Below are 23120 nucleotides of genomic sequence, written 5' to 3'. Positions count from 1 at the left end.
AGGGGAATCATCAATATAAAAGTTAGCTGAGAGTGAAAGAAAATACAGGTTATCGATGAAAAGATTTGGTAGAAGTGAGATTGGGACTTGAGAGAAACAGTGAATGTCACTTCCAAAATCCAGATAATGTGGCAAAGCATTTTTGTAAAGGCAGTAGAATGTTGGGGTATGTAGCCAAACAGGAGAATGGAAAATCTCCTAATTTATGTTAGTGTTTATTGCTGTGTTTAAAGAACTAACACCAAGGATTTCCAATTCATTGGTCTATCTACACTTCATTTCAATTTGGTCACCAAGCTGTTATGGTACAGCGGATGGTAAATGCTAAGTGTTCAAACCCCAGGGGGAAACTTGAAACAGCTGCTGCAACTATTTTTACGATTTGTATTTATTTCAAGATGCATGCCTTGAATTCAGTAGTAATAAGACCATTGAGTCTTATAGGTTTCTTACAAAACTAAATTAAACCTTTACTAATAAAAAAAATGATTCTAAGCACGTTTACAAATAATTACTATGATAACTCCTAGCTCCCCTAGTTAGTCTAACTCCAGTTACCCCTCTGTTAAGGCAATAGTAAGACATAGATTTTAAAAGACCCAGGCAAAGTAACACTCAATACCCTGAATAGTCAAATTCAAAGTGAGTTTTTCTCAGCTTTAGTTCCTTGTAGACAGCGGCTTGAGGTTTAGATGCTGGAAGCTTTTCACACCTGTGTTAGATCTTTGCCTGCCCTTACACACAGCCTTTTCTCCTTTATACATATTTTCCCCTTTGAATGCAGATTCCAATTTTTTCACTGTCTTTGGACTTTATCTCTAATAATAAAAATCTTTCATAGTACCAATTTTACCAGTAATCTTTGGGGAAAAATAAACAATTTCTTCTCCTGGTTAGGTGAAACATTTCACCCCTTCTTTTGAATTCAAGCTACTCTAGTTTATTTTAAAATGCAAATTTTCCTTTTACACCTCACACCCTGCAACTTCCACCATGTTTACCTACTTAACATTTCAAGCCTAGCTAAACCTAGCTTCAAACCGTCATGTGCCTTCTCGCATTCCTGTGTCCTTTGAGACTTCTTGTTCTTTTTTCAATAGTTCAATCAATGGAGCAACCACACTACTAAAATTTGGTACAAATTTCCGATAAAACCCACGCATGCCCAGAAATCTCAAAACTTTGTTTTGTTGTAGGCATGAGGAAATCTACAATAGCCTTGACTTGCACAAATCTTGGAGTCACCTTACCATGTCCAATGGTATGACCTAGATAGATAACTTGCACTATTGCAAATTTACTTTTAGCCAAGCTCACAGCCAAATTACCTTCCTGTAATTGAGTAAATAGTTCTTTGATATTGTTAATGCTCCTCCCAAATCTGACTGAAAACTATCAAGTTGTCAATATACGCAGCACAATTGCCCAGACCTGCAATTACTTTGTCTTTGGAATGTTGCAGATGCATTTTTCAGAACTTTAAACTGACATAGTCCATCTGGCATCACAAAAGCCGATATCTCCTTTGCTCCCTCCAATAACGGTACTTGCCAATATCCTCTTAGCAAGTCAATCTTTGTGATAAATTTTGATTATTCCACTTTCTCAAAACAATCTTCTAACCGTGGTATCGGATATGAATCCGCTTTTGTTACTGCATTCACCTTCAATAATCCACACACAGTCTTCGTGCTCTACCGGTTTTGGTACCAGCACAATAGGCGAACTCCAGTTACTGCAACTAGACTCAATATCATTTTAAAGCATGAATTCAATTTCTTTCTGTATTTGTGATAACTTTGTCGATTTAATGTACAAGGATGTTACCTTATCGAAAGTGAAACTTCTACACATATATCATGTATAGCTAAATTTGTCCTTAGCTTATTCCCACAAATATCTTTGTGTGACCTCAATAGCTTCCCCAAATCGCTTTGACACTTGTCTGGAAGGTAACTCAATATTTTGTTTAAGTTTTCAAGTACCCCATCATTATCCAATTTAATTAGAGGAAAATCAATTTCAGAATCCTTCATCTCTATCTTCCTCATTATGTACCATGACTAATACCTCCTTTTGGCCCCTCTTCCCTGTCAAAGTACTTTTTAAGCATATTTACATGACATGTCTTGCTTTTTTTTCTATAATATTTATTAAATAATTTCCTTCTCTCAATTTCTTTTCAATCCTGTAAGGCCCACTAAGCCTTGCCTTTAATGAGTCATCTGTACTGGTAACAGAGCTAGCATTTTCTCCCCAGCAAGAAAACTGAGCTGTAGCTTTCCTGTCTGCCTTCACTTTCATTACTTGCTGTGATATCTTTAAACGTTCCTTAACTAACTCGCATGCTCTGTTCATTCGCTCTCTGAAGTTTGAAACATAATCCGGGAGACTAGTTTCTGAATTTTGGCCTGCCAGTTTCTCGTGAATAAATTTCAGTGGTCCCCTTACTCATGACCATAAACTAGTTCAAAAGGACTAAAACCAGTCGATGCATTAGGAGCATCCCTAATCCAAATAACAAGAATGGGATTCCCCAACCCAATCTTCTGGATAATCCTGATTATACACGCTCATCATAGTTTTTAAAATTTGATGCCATCTTTGCAAAGCCCCTAATGACTCAGGATGATGAGCTGTTGACTTAAATTGTTCATGGCTGTGACATGAAATTTGAACCCTGATCTGATTGTATTTCTTTAGGTAAACCATATCTTGTAAAAAAAAAATAATTTGTCAACTCTTCCACAGTTTTCTTTATTGTAATATTTCTCAAAGGTATTGCTTCAGGAAACCTGGTAGACACATCCATTATTGTCTGTAAGTACTAATTTCCACTTTTAGTCTTTGGGAGGGGTCCTACACAATTAATCATAACCCTAGTAAAAGGTTCTTCAAATGCTGGAATGGGAATTAAAGTGCCAGCTTAATCACTGCTTATGGTTTCTCCATCATCTGACATGTGTGACATGTTATGCAGAATTTGCCTACATCCCTATGCAATCCAGGCCAATAAAAATGTTTTTCTATTTTCATCTGTGTCTTTCTAATTCCTAAATATTCCCCCATTGGAATTTGATGAGCTAGCCCCAGAATCTCATTTCTATATCCAAGTGGTATTACAATCTGATGCACCTCCCTCTAGTTTTCATTTGCTGAAACATGATTCAGCCTCCCATTTTCTCATTAAAACATTTGATTTAATATAATAACATTCTGGAATACATTTTGGCTCTCTTCCTAAGTAAGCTGCCTGATGTAATTGTTTTATTTGTGTATCCTTTTTCTGTAACTCCAAAACTGCCTTGAGTTAAACACCTCAGCTACATTGTCTTCCAGTCTTTCTTCCTGAACAATCTTATTAAACACAGTCAGCTAATTGGATTTCCAAATCCCTCTATCTTTTAATTTCCTATTCTTTCAACCTATGAGCCTGTGACCTTGATATCTCACAATCTGGACACAATTCAGCATGTGCTGTCTGCAACTCTTCTGTTGAAAACATTTATGCAGGCTGCTCAGCTACCATAGGCAACACCCACATCTGGGACCCAGCTATATCATTGGCAACACCCACATCTGGGACCCAGCTATATCATTACCCAGAATAAATTGAACCCCTGCAATGGGCAATTTTTCCACCAGTCCAACAATCACCTCACCCGTTTTCCACTTACTCTTTAAATTTGCCTTCAGAATGGAATAGGTTTAGCATCTCCATGAACTCCTGTTCCTGCAATACTTCCTCTGAACAACAAGTATCATTATCCCACAACATTAAGGATTGACTAGCCTCTGTGTCTCTTAAAATTTTAACATCTTTACCTACTCCACCCTGTGGACATCAGAAGAATTTCCTTCACATACAAAATTTTTTAACATTCCCACTTCTTTACCTATCACTGATTCTCGTTGTTTTACCTCTACATAAACCACTGGTTTTTCCTGTACCTAAACCTCAGAAGCCACAGTACTTTTATTTCCAGTACTTTTTTGGACCCCTATAATTCCAACAGAATTTCCCTGTAATTTCCAATGCACTGACTTCCTGTGTCCAACTTAATTACAATGAAACTGTTTTCAGATGTCACCTCTACCCTCAGCACCTTCCTTTTTATTCTGAGAAAAAACTTCCTGGGAATTTCCACCTACTCCTCTTCCCTGACTATTCACCTTCCTTTCACCTTTCCACTTTCTATGTTTCTCTGATTTAAAAAGATTCATTCACCGGCCAGGATTACTTTGTTTTACTTTCTCAAATTTGATATAACACACTATCAACACCCCTTTTGACCTTTTTGTTTATGATATCTTTTGCAATCTCTCCTTTGCCTCCACCTATCACTGGCCTTCTATCCAGCTTCACCTGTCCCACCCCCCTTAAACAGTATATATTTCACCACGTTTTTACTATTTAGTTCTGAAGAAGAGCCCTACGGACTTGAAACGTTGACTCTGTCTTTCTCTCCACAGATGCTGTCAGACCTGAGTTTTTCCAGCAATTTTTGTTTTTGTTTCAGATTTCCAGCATCTATGGTATTTTGCTTTTATCAATATAAGTTTGTCTAGGTTGTTTTCTCTCATTCCTAAATTTCTGACTGTATGCCTCAGGAACCAACTCAACTCGTATGTATTCAAAATAGTCTTTTTTACCACATAATAGTTCACCAACATTCTGCCAGTGGAGCATAAACCTCTGTCCTCTACCTACCAATCTGAATTATAACAACAATGTCCAGTTTTACTGTGGCTGTTTCATCTGTTTAGCTATCTTCTCAAATGAAATAAAAGATGCTTCAACACCTCTTTACTGAAACTTTGGAAGAGCTTGTACAAATTTAAACATCTCTCCACTGGGTTCTGATCTGGAAATAAGTCCTCCCTGACCTACTGACACTTCTATTTTAACTACCAGCATTTTAAGTTGGAATTCTCTCATCCTTTCTTCTCTTTCCTCTTCTAACCTTGCCATTTCTGATTCCCTTTCCTGTTTTCTTTCTCGCTCCTGCCTTTCTTTCTGTTCCCTTTTGAAGTGCTCTTTCTTTTTATTTTTCTGCTGCCTCTACTTCCAATTTTTTCATTTGCAACTGAATTTGAGCCCATTCCCATGACCCACCCCTTGGAGAATTTGATCTCTTGGGTATTCCTTCCAATTTTAAATGCTGTGCTATACCTTCAATTATGTCTGATTTCTGTACCCCTGCAGGTAATCCCAATTGTAACTGGTCTGTCAATTTCATTAACTTCACTTTATTTACCTTTTGTACCAGTCAAACTCCCAGACAAGTCTTAGCAACTGTCAAAGCCATTTTACAGTCTCTCCACTTCAAAAAAAAACTTCTCACCAACTCCTGAATTCAAAGTGTTTCTCGCATTCATAACCTTAAGAATCACCAACTCCAAACTAATCAAGGAATATCATATATATCCCACAAAGAACCCCCAATGTTGTTATGGCACAGTGGATGGTAAATGCTGAACTGTTCAAATCCCAAAGGGAAATTTGAAACAACTGCAACTGTTTTCATAGTTTGTATTTATTTCAAGATGCATGCCTTGAATTCAGTAGTAATAAGACCAAGTTTTATAGGTTTCTTACAAAACTAAATTAAACCTTTATTAATAAAAAAAAATGATTGTAAGCACGTACATAGGTTTACAAATTACTACTATAATAACTCCTAGCTCCCCTAGTTAATCTTACTCCCAGTTACACCTTCGTTAAGGCAACAGTAAGACAGATTTTAAAAGACCTAGGCAAAGTAGTACTCAATACCCTGAACAGTCAAATTCAAAGTGAGTTTTTCTCTGCTTCAGTTCCTTGTAGACAGCAGCTTGAGACTTAAACGCTGGAGGCTTTTCACACTTATGTTAGATCTTTGAATGCCTGTCCTTGCATACAGCCTTTTTACATATTTTCCCCTTTGAATGCAGATTCCCATTTTTTCACAATGTCTTTGGACTTTACCTCTCCAATAATAAAAATCTATCTTAGTATCAATTTTGCCAGTAATATTTGGGAAAAATAACACTGTTTCTTAACTTCCGGCTAGGTGAAACATTTCACCCTCTCTTGAATTCAAGCTTCTCTAGTTTATTTAAAAATGATAATTTTCCTTTCACACCTCTCATCCTGCAACTTCCACCACATTTACCTACTTAACATTTCAAACCTAGCTTATCTAATGATAGATCAAAGCCTTCAGACCAGCTGCCTTTAACTCCATTAAGTCCCGCACACAGATCCTATAGACAGACCCCACGATTACTCTACAATAAATTCTAATAACATGAAAATGATATCTTCCTGACAATAGCCACTAGATTTTTGTTTCTTTGTAAAATTTAATAGCAGATCAGGAGTGTGGATGATTGGAACAAAGTTTTATTTGATGAGAAATTTAGTGTACCCAATTTTCCATCTTGGATTGTGCATTACAGGTTGTGCTAAGCAGTCTGATGTGATCATATAAATCAACAAACTACATGGGTGAGCTACTTAGTTTAGCCAGTTTGAACAATTAACTGTTGATGGAGAGGAGGAAATAATTTGTTACATTCTAAAAGTATTCACTGTGCTCATATTAATGAGAACTTCTTCCGCCATCTGCTTCACATATGATTCAATAAAACATGCTCAGCAAGGAAATGGGTCAAACATCGAGCCTCATGGGATTTTTAAAAAATGGAGTTACTGTTCACACATTTGGCTGGAGAAAAGCAAGAATCCATATTTGTTTTTGTTTCCCCCAATTCGGAAAACATTGGGGTAAATTGCACATTTTCATTAATACTCTATGCAAGCATTAATTTTACACAACCCAAGTATTTAAGCATCTGTATGACTCAATACTACTCTGTGCAGCCACTATATGGTAAGACTTCTAGCTGTTACATGATCTTTGGATTAGTCATGCCTTTAGGATTAGTAAACCTTGCTGAGAAATGGATTGTGCCTAGTGCCACCATTATTAGAATGGTGTCAGCATGTGTTATTTTTAATAAAGTAACACACTGCAGCAAGCAGTTATTTAAAATGTGTATATATTTATAGCAAAACAACAAAAGGTTAAAGCTTTTAACAACCTGACAGAGGATTTGTTGAAAAAACTGGCCATCTGATTGGAAAGCAGATTGGAAATCCAAGATAGTCATTGACTGGATTTCAAATCTCAAGAGAGATTATGTTGCTGTTAGATGATCACAGAGGAATGTAGTATAATCCTCTATCAACCAGTAAAATCAATACTGATATTCATTATGCCTAATCACATGGAACTGAAGTAGGCTGCATGCCACACAAGCAAAAGAACAGAAATGGAAAACAGTAAATAGACCATGGAAAAAGATGAAGTCATTAATTCTAAATGCCCTATATATAGTGAACTGAAGTGGACTCCAAGGTGAGCCAACTGTTCATGTGTTTCATGCTGCATCTATCCATTCATTTTATTTAAATTGTATTTTATGCATTAAAAGACCATTAAGTAAGGGTAATATTGCAATATTTGTTCACTCATTTGTAGAATTTGTTTACATAGCCTCATGGCTAGTTGGTGACAAATAATGGAAGACATTTGAGAGCACAAGATAGCTAAAGTGAGAAAAGCCTACACTCCCACTAGCTCATCTTTCCAGAAAAATCATAAAACCCTCCCAACTCCATCAACTGTTTCTTAAATGTTCTAAGGTTTATGGCTCTTAACCTTTCTAAAAGTTTGTCATTTTATGTGCCATTAAACTGGTTGTCTTTGGTCCTAAATTTATCTCAGTAGTTTGAACCCATGCTCCCATGTCTTAATCTCTTTTAGGTAGTGTTCAGGATCAATTTTCTATCAGTTCCTGACTTTTATGTGACTCTATATGCTTGTCAGTTGCCTTCTTTCTAGGCTGCAGCATACAACTCCAACCCTATTTCCCTCACAATTCAGCCCTCATGGATCTTCCAGTTGCCTGAAGAGCTTAAATGGCATTGTTATCTCTGATTAGACATTGCACAACTCTTCTTACATGGACCTGTTGCCTTCTATCCTTTTATTGCCAATTTTTGAACTTTAAGCTTAAATATTAGTCTTTCATACAGAGTTTTGTCAAATGCATTTTGGAGATCAAATACACCACATCATGGGGCTTTCCATAGACCATTTGAATGTTACTTTCTCCAAACAAATTCAGCAGTTGGTCAGGTTCTTTGATTATTTACTATACTACATGCCGATAATCAAGTTTATAGTTCATCCCATTATTTTACTTTATATTGATATGACGAATGATCCTGTCGTTGCCTGTGTCTGCTTTTATCTCTTTTGAACACTGGTATCACATCAACTAGTTTTAACCTAGCATAATCTCCAATGTTGAACAATTCCCTCGTATGTGTCATTGAATCATATCCCTTGTCTGTCTTATACTGTCACACAATTACTATGCTTCTCTATATTTGTTTTGAAACCCAGCTGGAATTTAAAATTTTTTATACAAATTAATTCTGCTTAGATTAATGTTATTTAGCATGACATTATTTCTTCCCTAATGAAAACTTGGAGAATATATTCATTGTGTATTAACTATATAATGCCCCATCAGCCTCATTTTGAGATCCTTGTCTCTTCTCCAGCTGTGTTCTTACTATTACGATGTTGAAGAGGTTCTTTACTATTATGCTTTCCACCTACATTTATGCTTTTGTTTGCCCTTCTGCCCACTCTCTTAATACATTTTTGTATGTATTCAAATCTGTACCTGCTAATGCTGGAATGAGTTCATCTCGCATTCTAGCATTATGCATTGAAGAGGTGTACCACTTCCCCTTTATTGATGTATTGTTAAGCAATGCTTCCAGCCAACAGTTTATTTAAGTTCTCTCATTTCTTCAATCTATGTGCTTCTGAGTTCTCAATTTCTGAAGTCCAGTTCATACTGAATTTGAGCTTCTTGTGGTTGTTACCTTCTTCCTGCATGTTATCTGGGTCAATTATCACTAAGCCAGGATATGCATTGCCTCTCGTTGCTTTCTGGCTTCAGTGGGTCATAAAATATGTTTAGTAACTGACTCCATGCTGTACCCACTCCTGATTCAGAGCCATGTGTGTAGTCCCAGTTTTTTGTTTGATTAATTGAAGCCCCCAATAAAGTAACTTTTCTCTTAGCCCATACCCATCTTGATCTTCATTTGTGTGTGCTCTCGTTTCATTCTGATCTGGCAATCTGTAGTCGTCATCTATGCCAGACTTTTAGCTGCAAGCCAACTGTCAGCATATATTGGAAAATTGTGGGTGTGCTGCCTGCAATTTTGTCTATTGAAATCTGTGGATGGAAAATTACAGTTGTTTTTTGCACATGTGCTGGCTGTGGACATGGTTTCTTGGCACAGCCATGTACTCTTATGACATTAACCCTGTAGTGTTAGCTTTAAAAATATCCAGCCTGAATAGCAAAATTGTGTAACCATCCATCTCCCAAGAGATTTTAATTTCCTCGGTACCCCTGATCCATAGAGTAACATTGCTGCCCTTCTTGGGTGCTGGACTATGCGTTTTCTATTATCATTACATTGGACTTTGGGTCAGCTAGGTTTTTGATACTCCTATAACAGCTTCCCTTCTATTACAGCCTCAGTTCAGGCATTGGAATTCTAAAGCTTTTCATTTGTGTGCATTAGATCTTCCTCTCCTCTTCTGGTATGTGATGATTACTTTCTACTTTGATCAGTTTCATTCAACACTATAGTGAACACCACCTTTATCAAACAATAATGTAACAGATCATTACTTTGTATCCTGAGTTGTGATATTTGCATACAATGCTTTAAGGCTGCTGCCTATCTTGTTCCTGACGCTTCAGTAAACTAACTTTTTCGTCAATATATACTGATACAACTTCAGTTACTTAAGTGACGATCTCATATGTAGAATTCTTACAGTATATGTTTTAAGTCCATAATAGTTTGCATCAACAAACAAGCTTTAATTGTAGCATATATCCCCAGGTGCTTTGAGAAGTTAGAAGAGGTGAGGGGAAATAAATGCAAAAGTTAAAGGAACAATTTCGGAACAAAAAAAACTGATCGAGTTGGTTGAAAAGTTGATGGAGAAGATGAGTTTTGCAAAAGTTTATAAAGGTGGTGAAGCAGATTTTAGCAAAGGAGTTCTAGAAGGCGGTGGCATGTATGGTAGGCTAGAGGTGGAAGTGAAGGATACGTGGAGTTGGAAGATTGTAGAGATGGGGCAAAACCATGAAAATATTTTTTGAGGGTGGTGATTTTTATGCATTTAAGGACATAAAGTCAGTGTTGGTCAGTGATGATAGAGATCATTGAGTCATAGTGCAGCATGGTTTACAGGCAGCTGAGTTGGAATTTGTGGAGGCTGGAATATAGAATGCCAGCAAAAAGGACATAGGAGAAATTGATCCAGGAGGTGGCAAAAGCACATTGGGTAAGGTTTTATGTGAGAATGAGGTAGTGACAAGCTGAGCAGTGTTGCAGTCATAGCAGTGACTTTTCTTGATGGATAAAGACCTGGGGTGCAGTTTGGTGGTACTTGAGTGGCACAGGAAGTCATTGGCAGTTGATGCCAATGGAGCTGAGTATAATCCTGAGGTTAAAGCCGTGGCTTTGATCTTCCTGATTGTTTATTCAGAGGAAATTTTGACTCATCCATGACTTGATTGGTCAGTCTGTGCACTTGAGTGGTCAAGGGAAGCCGTGGAGGGGGAAGTTATGGAGGAACTGGATGTTCTCAGCAAACACATGGAAGCTGATGCTGTAGCAGTAGATGATGTCCTCAAGGGATAGCGTACAGATGAAGAGAACTAGAGATGTCTGTATGAGAGTGGTGAGAAATGAGATGCATTGAATGTGCTTGGACATTACATGCTTTCCCCATCATACAATGTATTTTACTCACTGTGGAATACAATTGGAAATCGATGTGCATGCAATATTGATTATTTCACTTACAAGGTATTAAATTTGCGATCTGGTGATCAATTAATAGGATCAGCTGTCATGTGTGTGTGTCACTGGTTTGAGTTTGCACTCCACGCAATATACAGGGATGAAAGATTTCCACTGTTGGTGGATTCCCGACATTTTGGAATTCTGCCATTTTAAATATATCTCGAACCTTTAGTCCAGACAGTGCTGAACAATTGAAAGTGCAAGTGGCAGAGTGAGAAAATAATGCAGAGTTGTGATTGGAGGAACAGCAAGTGTGGGAGAGACAATTTGTGAGGAGCTGCTCCTCCAATCACAGATTTTGTCTCCCTCACTCGCTGCTCCAACTCCTCCAGTCACAGGTTCTTTCCCACTCTTGCTGCTCCTCCAGAGACAGAATCTGTGATTGGAGGTAAAGGAGCACCTATTCTGGCCAGTCCTGCTGCTGCCATGCAAGGGACATTTGACTGCACTTCAACCAACTGCTGGATGATGAATCCAATGCATTTGACATCCATCGGGAGGCTGAGGAGAAGAAGCAGAAAACGAAAAAAGAGCGAGGAGGGGACCAGAAACCCAGAGTGCAAGCTGGGAGTTGGGCAGAATCAGCCTCGTTGTGTTCAAAATTATAAAGTGAGGGATGATATGGGAATATTGGATTTGGCGACGTTCATTCCCATGGCATTACATCAAGCTGACACTTGAATTTGTTGATTCTTGACTGCAGCATATTTCCACTGAATCAGTCAAGATCAGCCAGTTCAGAGATAAGCAATTGAACCTGGGAACTTCCTGACTTGAGACTACTGGATAGGTTGCTAAGTTTTTTGGGATCTTGACTGCTACCTTTTAAGTAAATGTCCCTGTTGTGGTGTTGAGTGGGGAGGCGAAGAGAAATGATTAACCATGCAGAAATTCATTTGGGTCTGTTACTAGTTTACATAAACTGCTTATGTCTGACTGATTTCTGTTTCATTGCATCAAATTGTTGGAATTTGAGATGAATCTGATCCTAGTTTATTATTGTAAATTGGGAATTGTATTTAGAATCCAAATTTGAGAGAGAATACCAAGTAACTAAAGAAGAATGGTATCCTAAACTCCTTGACTGGGCCTGAATCACTTTATTTTATTAGGTGATGAACAGACTTTTCAGATGGTAGCCTTAGCTTAAGGATGGTGACATTGTGTCCCCTTAGTGAAGCTTCCTTGCCCATGATGTGCATAATCCAACAAAGGTTATGTTATGTTGTTAGTTTTTTAAAAATTCATTTATGGGATGTGGGCATTGCTGGCTAGGCCAGCATTTATTGCCCATCCCTAATTGCCCTTGAGAAGGTGGTGGTGAGCAGCCTTCTTGAGCTGCTACACTTACTGTGGTGCAGGTACACCACAGTGCTGTTAGGGAGGGAGTTCCTGGATTTTGACCCAGGAACAGTGAAGGAACAGCGATATATTTCCAAGTCAGGATGATGAGTGGCTTGGAGGAAAACTTCCAAGTGGTGGTGCCTATGTAAGTGCTACCCCTGCTCTTCTAGATGGTAGTGGCCGTGGGATTAGAAGGTGCTGTCTAAGGAGCCTTGGTGAGTTTCTGCAGTGCATCTTGTAGATGGTACACACTGCTGCTACTGTTCATCGGTGGTGTGGGAGTGAATGTTTGTGGACAGGGTGCCAATCTAGCAGGCTGCTTTGTCCTGGATGGTGGCAAGCTTCTTGAATGTTGTTGGAGCTGCACTCATCCAGGCAAGTGGAGAGTATTCCATCACACTCCTGACTTGTGCCTTGTAAATGGTGGACGGGCTTTGGGGATAAATTACTCGCCGCAGGATTCCTAGTCTCTGGCCTGCCCTTGTTTGTAGCCACAGTATTTATATGACTAGTCCAGTTCAGTTTCTGGTCAATGGTGACTCCAAGGATGTTGATAGTGGGGGATTCAGCAATGGTAATGCCATTGAATGTCAAGGGACAATGGTAAGACTCTCTGGTTGGAGATGGTCATTTCCTGGCACTGTGACGTGAATGTTATTTGCCACTTGTCAGCCCAAGCCTGGATATAGTCCAAGTCTTGCTGCGTTTGGACGTGTTTCAGTATCTGAGGAGTCACGAATGGTGCTGAACATTGTGCAATCATCAGTGAACATCCCACTTCTGACCATATGATGGAAGGAAGGATTTTGATGAAGCAGCTAAAGATGGTTGGGCAGAGGGCACTACCCTGAGGGGCTCCTGCAGTGATGTCCTGGAACTGAGATGACTGTTCCAACAACCACAACCACCTTCCTTTGTGTTGGGTATGACTCCAACCAGCGGAGAGTTTTCCCTCTGATTCCCATTGACTCCAGTTTTGTATATACTAACTGAATGAAAAGCTGAAACGTTGAAATGCTGACGTCACTTTGGTGATTTTATACAAATGCATTGGTTCATGTTCTTGACAGTAATAAAAGGTAAACAAAGGGAAAATAATGTTTTTACCCACATGAAGCCTAATAATTCCACCCATTTGAAGTGGCCTAGAAATATTTGCATTTCACTTCAGGCCATAAGTGCTACACTTTTCCAACCCATCATGCTGCAGTGACTTTGCCACTTTGCACTATAATGTATACGTGATTCCTTGTTTCTCAATTTTTTCAGAGCATTTTGTCTTCAGCCACCCTCATCCCTGTGTGTAATTCCAGCCTTGCTGCATTGCGCACATGAGATAATACTGTGGATTTTAGAAACTTGTCAGGCTGTCTCAATTGTTTAACAATTGATTAAAAAGACGATATACTCATTTACAATAGTGCACTTCTAAGATGGTTAGTCCACTCTCTCTGGGTAAACTTGCATCTCTTGATGGCAGTTGCAAAATGTGTATGTCCATAGGCAGAACCTAAAAGGCAAAACTAATTAAAGAAATTAGTTCAAGCAGAAATTTATGGAAATATATAACTGGTTTATCAGTGTCTAAAATTGAAAAAGGTTTAATACATCAGGTTGGAACACTTTCCTGATTCTGGTTACCATGCTTTGAAAGGAAGATGCATGTATTGGAAAGGGTGTAAAGAAAAGCAACAAAAATAATCCCAGAGCAATTATTAACATCAGTTTGACTCATTTTAGTAGCACTCCCACCTCCAGTCAAAATGTTGCCTGATCATACCCCAATATTGACTCACGCATTTACTAGCCAGATATCCAAGATAACAAGGGATGATGTTATGTCAAATGTTCCCTATTTCAAATATTATTAAATCAAAGCTCTTTTCAGGTGATGTAAAAGATACCATTATATGAAGATCAGGGAATTTGTCTCCTGTGTATCATTCCCCCTTGTATCCCGGCAATAAAAATATGATCTCATTTGTTTTAATGTTAATGGGACCTTTGTGCACTCATACAGTTGTGACTACATTTCAAAACAATTAATCCATTGTATGTAAAATACTTAAGGTAAAGCGCTATGTAAGTGCAAAATATTTCTGAATTTAGTACCATGTAAATTTAAAATCATTCTTGGAAATCATCTTTATTTGAATCATAAAAGCATTAGAAATGATCAAACTCGGTAAGGTAACGGATCAGATACATCCATTAGAAGGATGATTTGAAATCCTAGGAATAAATTTGATGGGAGAACTTACCTTTCCAGCTTTTGACTTCCTTGTTTATGACCTTTCTTGGTAACATGATAAAGTACCACAAGTGTTAAATTTTATTCCCAGCATTTTAGCTTTCTTATTTTACACTGTACTGAATTCTAGTATACAGTTAAAGCCAAGGTAATGCATGAAATTACTTCAGTTGAATAAATCCTCAACTGACTCAGTTATTGTTAGAAAGCACGGTTGAAACCCAAAAAGCAAATCTTATTTAAACAGTGACTTAAACTTGTACAGCATTTCAAAGTGCTTCATGTTTAATTAGTACTTTGGGCACTAAAGAAATAGCCAGGTTCTGAAATTGGAGGAAATGAAAGTTAATATCCTGGAAGAATGAGAAATTGGGCTAATTCATCTGAATATAACTTTTAATTGCAGTGGATGGTTTCGGTTTGAAGATATTCACCATTTTATTCTGTAGTCCTAGGTAATGTAGAACAGAATCTTGCAGTACAGAAAGAGGCCATTCAGCCCATCATGTTTGCCTGTGCTCTGAATCAATTATTGCTGGTCTTTGCCCACACCCCTAAAAAAAATTCCCTTTTCCAAGTATTTATACAGTTCCTTTTTGAAAGTTAGATTGAATCTGCTTCTCCATCTTTCCAGACTTTGCATTCCAGATCATAACTTACATTTCAAAAAATTCTCATTTTCCCCGTAGATTTTTTTTGCCATCCTGAATTGTTTCTCCCAATTTACTCTACCAAAGCCTCTTGTAGGAAGGTAAAGAAGTTTTCATTTTTGGATGGATGGGAGAGCTTAAAAAAAATAGCAATATTATTATTACAACGTGAATTGGGATTTAAACTGCTGCCTGGAATTGTTTTATGTTCTTTCAATTTTTTTTCTCCTCATCTGTTGTACCTCTGACAGGCAGAGACTTCATTTCTGCAGGTGTTGGCCACCTTCTGTCACCAGACCCAAGCAGCCATTTTCTAGGCAATGAATGTCAGCAGGCTGTTTGGTCAGTGGGAGGGTTAAAATTGTCTAATCCTGTCTTCATTGTCCATGCATGTATTTTTACATTGGACTCGCTGTGCTTTTTAGGCTGTTTGGGTGAGCTGGAGCTAAGCTTGTATGTACTACTAATTGCATCTGGACCTTGCATGTGCTTGTCCTGCAGTGAAGGCGGATACTCACCTTGCTGCTGGTGGGTGAAGACTACTGCTTCGTAATCTGGTCTGGAGTGGTGTTTTCTATCCTTTCTTTCTCTGCCCCCGCACCCCCTCAACTTACTTCCTCTGCCACCTTTTCTCCATTCTCCACCCCACCGTGTTATTTTAGTTTGTAATTTACTCCTCTCTGTTCCGCTTGTACATTTGTATTTCTGATCTTGTTTTCCATTTGCTTCCTTGAACAGGAAGTCTCCTATTTGAAGCTATTCTAAATGTCTGATAATGCTTTTTTTTCATGAACACTTATTTCCAACTTTCAAAATTCAGGTGATTTGGCTGATTTGTTTTAGTACAAATGATGAATAATCAGGGTTAGATTATAATTGAAAGTTGAGAAAGCAAGTGAACCTGTAAATAGGGTTATCAACTGGAGGCATTCCCAAAGGTTTGATTATCTGATGTACTGTCATGCTTGATCACATGACTTCTACGAAAATTGCATTTAGCTTCTAAACGTTGAGCCCCCTGTAGTTGTTTTTTTTTTTGCTTGTAGCTTCACACCAGCAGCAATTGAGAAAAATTCCAAGAACCAAGAGGTAGTCATAAACAAGTGAAGAGGGAAAAAATGAAAGTGGAAGAGCTTTGATCTCAACACTAAATCCTTGAAATTGTGGTAGCTGTAAAGTGCTACTGTTGACCTTGGTATGCCTGGGCTGGTGAGGGGTAGTATAGGGGGAGGGATCAGTTCTGCCAGGAGGCATATATATGCGTACCAGAAATAGGCATGACTCAGCTGCAATATTCTGTACAGTTCAGTACACACTGCTTGTGCTGATGTGAAAAATAAGCATCAGTGTGACATAGGATGACTCCAGATCCCAATAAGATCACACCCAATGATCACACTTGGAGAAGAGGTAAAAATGGAGAATTGTTCAATTAATTTGGAAGTGACATAAGCTAAGAGGAATTATTTTGGTTTCTTCTTCCCGTGCAGTAAAAATACATTAGAACTAAAGGATCTAAAACATGCATTCTGCTTTCAAAGATTAAGGTTAAATTATGGATATTACTGAAGATCTGCTTGCAGTTCATCATGGATAATATTTCTTTTTGGTTTTCTACCAGATCAGAATAGCCATTTGATGTTGTGTTGGCTGTGGTCATTTCGAAAGAAAGATGAACAAGCAAAATAATTCAGGGTTACCCTCGTACCTGGAAAATAACAGCGTCACAAAAAAAACAACCTGCTTCCCAAGGTAGTGTAAGAATTAGAAAACCTAGCATTTCTCAATTTACCAACATAAAGTCTGTTCTTGATTTATTGTAGTTTAATTCGAATTATTGGATAATTTTGATCTCCAGCACTAAATTGCCACTTTGTTATTTAGATTGCTTGTTTTGAAGCATTGGATAGTTTGGAATTATCAGGAGTAGTTTAAATGTATTTTAAAATAAACCAATTTTCATCAACTGCTTAGTTAAATTCTCCTTCGTTTTAATGTACCTAAAGGAAAAGATCGTATGTTGCTATTTAGAGAAGAAAAGGGGAATTCTGGACTAATAGACAATATTTGTCCCTGAACCAACATCACTAAAACAGATCATTAATCTCATTTTAGCTGTCATGTTTGACTACATTACCACAGTGACCACACCAAGTGGTGATATCCTGAGGATATGAAAGGTGCAAGCTTACTGTTTTAATATTTCTTATGTATTGTGACTAATTGCAGGTTAATAAGAAAGAGCCCCTGACAATCTTTTGAAAACCAACAACCGTTTTTTAATTAAATATTTGTGATGGAATTTTATGCAATGAAACTGGATGATAAGGAAAATACCCTGAAGAACTGAAAAAAATGAATCTAACTATAATCAACAGTGCAAAGTTCAATAGCTTGCATTTGTTTGATCTTCTGGTGAAGGATACAATGATATGTGCTGATGATTTTAATGGGGACAAATGAGTTCTGTATGGTAAGCATATTTGCACATTTTTATTTTCACTTTGTTCTCTATTTTCACCTGCATTACAGATATGATTTGTGTTCATTTTTCAAATCAGTAGTTCTTAGAAACATAGAAAATAGGAGCAGGTGTGTAGGTCATTCGGTCCTTCGAGCCTGCTCTGCCATTCAATATGATCATGGCTGATCCTCTATCTCAACTCCCCATACCCCTTGATGCCTTTAGAGTCCAGAAATCTATCTGTTTCCTCCTTAAATATATTCAGTGATGTGGCCTCCTCAGCCTCTGTGGTAGATAATTCCATAGGTTCACCACCCTCAGAGTGAAGAAGTTTCTCCTCATCCCAGTACTAAATGACCTACCCCTTACCCTGAAACTGTGACCCCTTGTTTTAGACCACCCCCCCAGCCAGAGGAAATATCATCCCTGCATTCAGCCTGTCCATCCCTATCAAAATTTTTATGTTTCAATGAGATCTCCTCATATTGTTCTAAACCCCTGTGAATACAGGCCTAGTCGACGTAACCCCTCTCCATGTGACAATCCTGCCATCCCAGGAATCGGCCTGGTGAACCTTTGCTGCACTCCCTCTGTGGCAAGTATATCCTTTCTTAGGTAAGACGACTAAAACTGCACAGGTGTGTCCTCACCAAGACTCTGTACAGCTGCAGTAAGACATCCTTACTCCTGTACTCCAGTCTCTTGCAATGAAGGCCATTATACCATTTGCCTTCTTAACTGCTTGCTGCACCTGAATGTTTGCTTTCAGTGATTGGTGTACAAGGACACGCAGGTCCCTTTGTACATCAACATTTCCCAATGTTATCACCATTTAAATAATACTCTGCCATTCTGTTTTTCCTACCAAAGTGGATAACTTCACACTTATCCAGGTTGTACTGCATCTGCCAGGTATTTGCCCACTCACTCAATGTCTAAATTGCCTTGAAGCCTCTTAACACCCTCCTCATTGCTCACATTCCCACCAAGTTTCGTGTCATCAGCAAGCTTGGAAACATTACGTTTGGTTCCTTCATCCAAATCATTGATACATATTGTGAATAGCTGGGGCCCAAGCACTAATCGCTGCATTACCCCATTAGTTACCCCCTGCCACTCTGAAAAAGACCCACTTATTCCTGCCTTGTTACCTGTCTGGCCAACCAATTCTCAATCCATGTCAATATATTATCCCCAATCCCATGTGCTTTAGTTTTACACACTAACCTCTTATGTAGGACTTCATCAATAAAGCTTTCTGAAAACCCAAATGCACCAGATCCACTGGTTCTCTTTATCTATTCTGCTAGTTACATCCTCAAAGAATTCAAGTAGGTTTGTCAAACATGATTTCCCTTTCATAAATCCATGTTGACTTTGTCTAATCCCATTGATATTTTCTAAGTGTTATCACATCCTTTATAATAGACTCCAGCATTTTCCCTACTACTGAGGTTAGGCTAACCAGTCTGCAATTGCTGTTTTCTCCACCCCTCCTTTTTCAAATAGTGGGGTCACATTTGCTGCCTCCAATCTGCCAGGACTGTTCCAGAATCTACAGAATTTGCCAACTTATCCACTATTTCCATGGCCACCTCTTTTAGTACCCTGGGATGTGGATCATCGGGCTATGGAGATTTATCGGCTTTCAGTCCCATTAATTTCTCTAGCACTATTGTTTTAGTAATACTAATTTTCATAATTCCTCCTCCTCGTTTGGTTCCATAGTATTTCTGGGAAGTTATTTGTGTCTTTCTCTGTGAGGACAGAACTAAAGTAGTAGTTTAATTGCTCTGCTGCCATTTCCTTGTTTTAAATTCATAGATTCTTTTAAGATTTAGGACCCTAGTTTCAGATTGGACTACTTCACTTTCCATCTTAATGAAGGATTCTATCATGTTATGGTCATTGTTCCCTAAAGGACCCCACACAACAAAATTATTAATTAAACCGTCATTGCACAGTACCAAATCTAGGATAGCCTGTTCCCTAGTCAGTTCCTCAACATAGTGTCTAAAAAACCATCGTATACACTCCAGGAATTCATTCACCATGGTATTATTGCTAATTTGGTTTGCCCAGTCTATATGTAGATTAAAGTCACCCATGATTACTGTAGCACCATTGTTACATGCATCTCTAATTTCCTATTTAATGCCATCCTCTACCTTATCACTACTGTTTGAAGGCCTATAGACACCTCCCACTAATGTTTTCCACTCTTTGTTGCTTCTTAGCTCTACCCAGACTGATGCTACATCTAGATTTTCTGAGCAAATATCCTCCCCCTCCCTATCTCACAGATTTCATCCTTAACTAACAACGCCACGACACTTTTCTTTTTTGCCTGTCCTTCCTAAATATCAAGTACCTTGGATATTCAGTTCTCACCTTGACCACCCTGTAGCCATATCTCCATTATCGCAATCATATCGTCCCAGTTTACATTTATTTGTGCTGTTAATTTGTCTACCTTATTGTGAGTGGTCCGTACATTCAGATACAGATTTGTCTTTTTAACATTTTTTCACATTTTTTGTACTATGACACTATTTGCTGCTAGCACTTGTTTCCTCTGCCTCCAACTTTTGCTTTCTACTTTTCTGTCTTTCATTCCTATCATTGTTTCCCTCTCTTGTGTCTCCCCGCACAGGTTCCCCCTGCCAATCTAGTTTAAATCCTCCCCCACAGTACTAGCGAATATCCCTGAGAGGATATTGGTCCCAGTCTTGCTGGGGTGCAACCCATCCTGCTTGTACAGGCCCCATCTCCCTCAGAATCAGTTCCAATGCCTCAGGAATCTAAATTTGTCGCTCCTACACCATCTTCCCAGCCACGCATTTATCGGGTCTATTCTCCTATTCCTGATCTCACTAGCACATGGCACTGTGAGTAATCCTGAGATTACTATCTTTTGAGGTCCTGCTGTTCAATTTCCTAGCCCCCTATGTTCTGCTTTCAGGACCTCATCCCTCTTTTTACCTATGTCGTTGGTATGGATATGGACCACAACTTCTGGCTGTTCATCCTCCCCCTTCAGAATGTCCTGCAGCCACTCAGTGACATTCTTGACCCTGGCACCAAGGAGGCAACATACCACCCTAGTGTCACGTCTGCAGCCATAGAAATGTCTACCTGTTCCCCTTACGATAGAACCCCCTTTCACTATTGCTTTCCCACTCTCTTCTCCTTCTCTCCCAGCCCCCCAGCAGCTGAGCCACTCATGGTGCCATGGACTTGGCTCTTGCTGCATTCCCCTGAGAAACCATCTTGCCCAGCAGTATCCAAAGCGGAAAATTTGGTGGAGAGGGCGATGGACCCAGGGGACTCCTGCACTACCTGCCTAGTGCTTTCAGTCTGCCTGGCGGTCACCCATTCCCTTTCTGCCTGTGCACACTTTATCTGTGGTGTGACCACCTCACTGTACTTGCTATCCCACAAAGATCTCATCCTTGTGGATGCTTCACAGTGATTCTAGGTGCAGCCCCAGCTCCGAAATACTGATTTCAAGTAGCTGCAGCTGGCGACACTTCCTAGACACATGGTCGCCCAGGACACTGGAAGTGTCCCTGACTTAGCACATCGCACAGGAGGAGCATTCCACTTGGTTGAGCTGCCCTGCCATGACTTAGTCTTAAATTACTCCCTTTACTTTTACTACCTCTAGTTTAGAGAATATTAAGGACAGAAGAAATATTTACCAGGTCGTACTTACAAAGGCTGCTGTTCTTCTTACTGAGGAAAGGTAGAAAATGAAAGGATCACCTCTCTTCAGCGAACTCGCTGTCTCACCAAACTCCAACTGAAGCACTCTAATGCAACCCAAGGCAACAGCACTGTAGATGGCTTGCTTTTATGCTGTCTGAAACTGTCTTCTAAAAACCTGTTTAAGCAAGTTTACTAGCTGCAGCTGCAAGCAGAACCTGCAAACCCTTATTTTTAAAGCTGGACTAAACCTTGCCTTCTCCCAACACCAAAGAGCAAATTTTAGTCAGTTGCTAAATTAAAGAAAGATCACTTTAGATAGAAATTCACCCTTAAAAGTCTCTCACCAAACTCCAACTGAAGCACTCTAATGCAGCTCAAAGCTGCACTGCGTTGCAGACCTCCTGTTTGACCCAGACCTACCATTTTGTTGGTTTTTATTTAAACAAAAAAAAAAACGAAGACTGAAGCCATTCATTGCATTTTGCGTTGCCACTGGCAGTGCCCTTTGTAAGGACCTTAGACTGAATCCATGGTGTCATTGTCACCCACCTATAAACTTTTATATTATTCTTGTCATGGAAAGTGAATGTTGATGAATAGAGCGAGCTCCAGTTGCCTGGAAGCCTTGGAGAAGCGAAAAAGATGTAGATTGTCCTGCCACCATAGTATCATAAAAGTGGAGCCCCTTCCAGGGCAATTTTCTGTTTCTCCTGCCACCCACTTCACTGCACCTTCCCCACTCTCCACTGCCTTGGTTGTTTACATGTTCTATATCTTGTAAATGTCTTTCATTTCTTTCTTCAGGTCTCCTGCTGTCTGTTATAATATAGTACATAAAGCTATCATTCTTTTTGTGGCTTTCTCTTCTCACTTTGTTAGTTTTTAAATGGTGTTCTTCTAATATTTTCCAGTCTTGACAGAGTCTGCAACTGAATTATTAACTTGTATGTTTTCTCCAGATGTTTGATTTCTAACATCTGCAGTTTTTGCTTTGTTAAAGTTTCGTTCCAAAAATTTAGAATAAATTTAACTGTTAATTAATCCTGTCCTGAGGCAGTTTTATTTTTGGCTACATTGTTGTCAATGAAGTATTTTTCTTTACTGTAATTACATTTAATTTTTTTAAAAATATCATTCTTGTATATTTTCCAGGGGGGGATTCTGCTGATCCACTGTTTTTCAAAAAGAATGAGGTTGAAGGATTATTTTTTTCCTTTGGCAAAGGTCAGATTGAGCCGAATATTTATGCACGGATTACCAGCTATATCTTCTGGATCAAAAGCAGGAAAAGAAAGTCATGTACTTTTGCAAGTTACTGAAGACTGTCTGATTAAAAGGGATATGTTAGCAATGGGGAAACCTTTTCCTGCCTGTTTTTGAATATACAAAATAAATGTTTGTGTTATTTACATTGTAAGTGTTTATCCATTTTTGTTTTATGATTCTTAACTGTATTAGTAGAGAAACTATTTCTCCTTAAATCCATTTCAATCAGTAAATAGAGTCTCAGATTCTGACCTCAATCAAAGTCAAACCCATATTTTTAGTATTTAGTACTTGCAACTTGCCTATTGCCACACTTATTTAATACACAACAGTGGAGTCTGGTGTAGAGATGCGACTCTGGACCATTTGCTGTGCATTCAAAAACTCCGGTTATAAAGCAACGTGTTGAGGCCGTGGACTTCCGTGCTGCAGAATGTTTACTGGGACTGTGGCTAGGGCTACGCACTCTTGTAAATG

At 38.8% G+C, this 23120-nt stretch overlaps 1 protein-coding gene across 5 annotated transcripts in view; it reads left to right on the top strand.

Annotated features, from left to right (window-relative positions):
• LOC121286954 (cold-inducible RNA-binding protein-like) overlaps positions 1-22786 on the top strand; it is a 44057-nt gene extending 21271 nt beyond the window's left edge. For all 5 annotated transcript variants that reach the window (XR_005945127.1, XR_005945128.1, XR_005945124.1 and 2 more), the window contains 3 exons: positions 16827-16957; positions 17435-17678; positions 22530-22786. The gene's annotated coding sequence lies outside the window, so the exon portion shown is untranslated. The remainder of the gene's footprint in view (positions 1-16826; positions 16958-17434; positions 17679-22529) is intronic.
• The last annotated feature ends 334 nt before the right edge of the window (positions 22787-23120 follow it).

Source organism: Carcharodon carcharias, chromosome 14 (genome assembly GCF_017639515.1).
Source record: "Carcharodon carcharias isolate sCarCar2 chromosome 14, sCarCar2.pri, whole genome shotgun sequence".
Lineage (NCBI taxonomy): Eukaryota > Metazoa > Chordata > Chondrichthyes > Lamniformes > Lamnidae > Carcharodon > Carcharodon carcharias.
The sequence above is the reverse complement of the archived record's forward strand: the minus strand, read 5'-3'. Positions and strand labels throughout refer to the sequence as shown.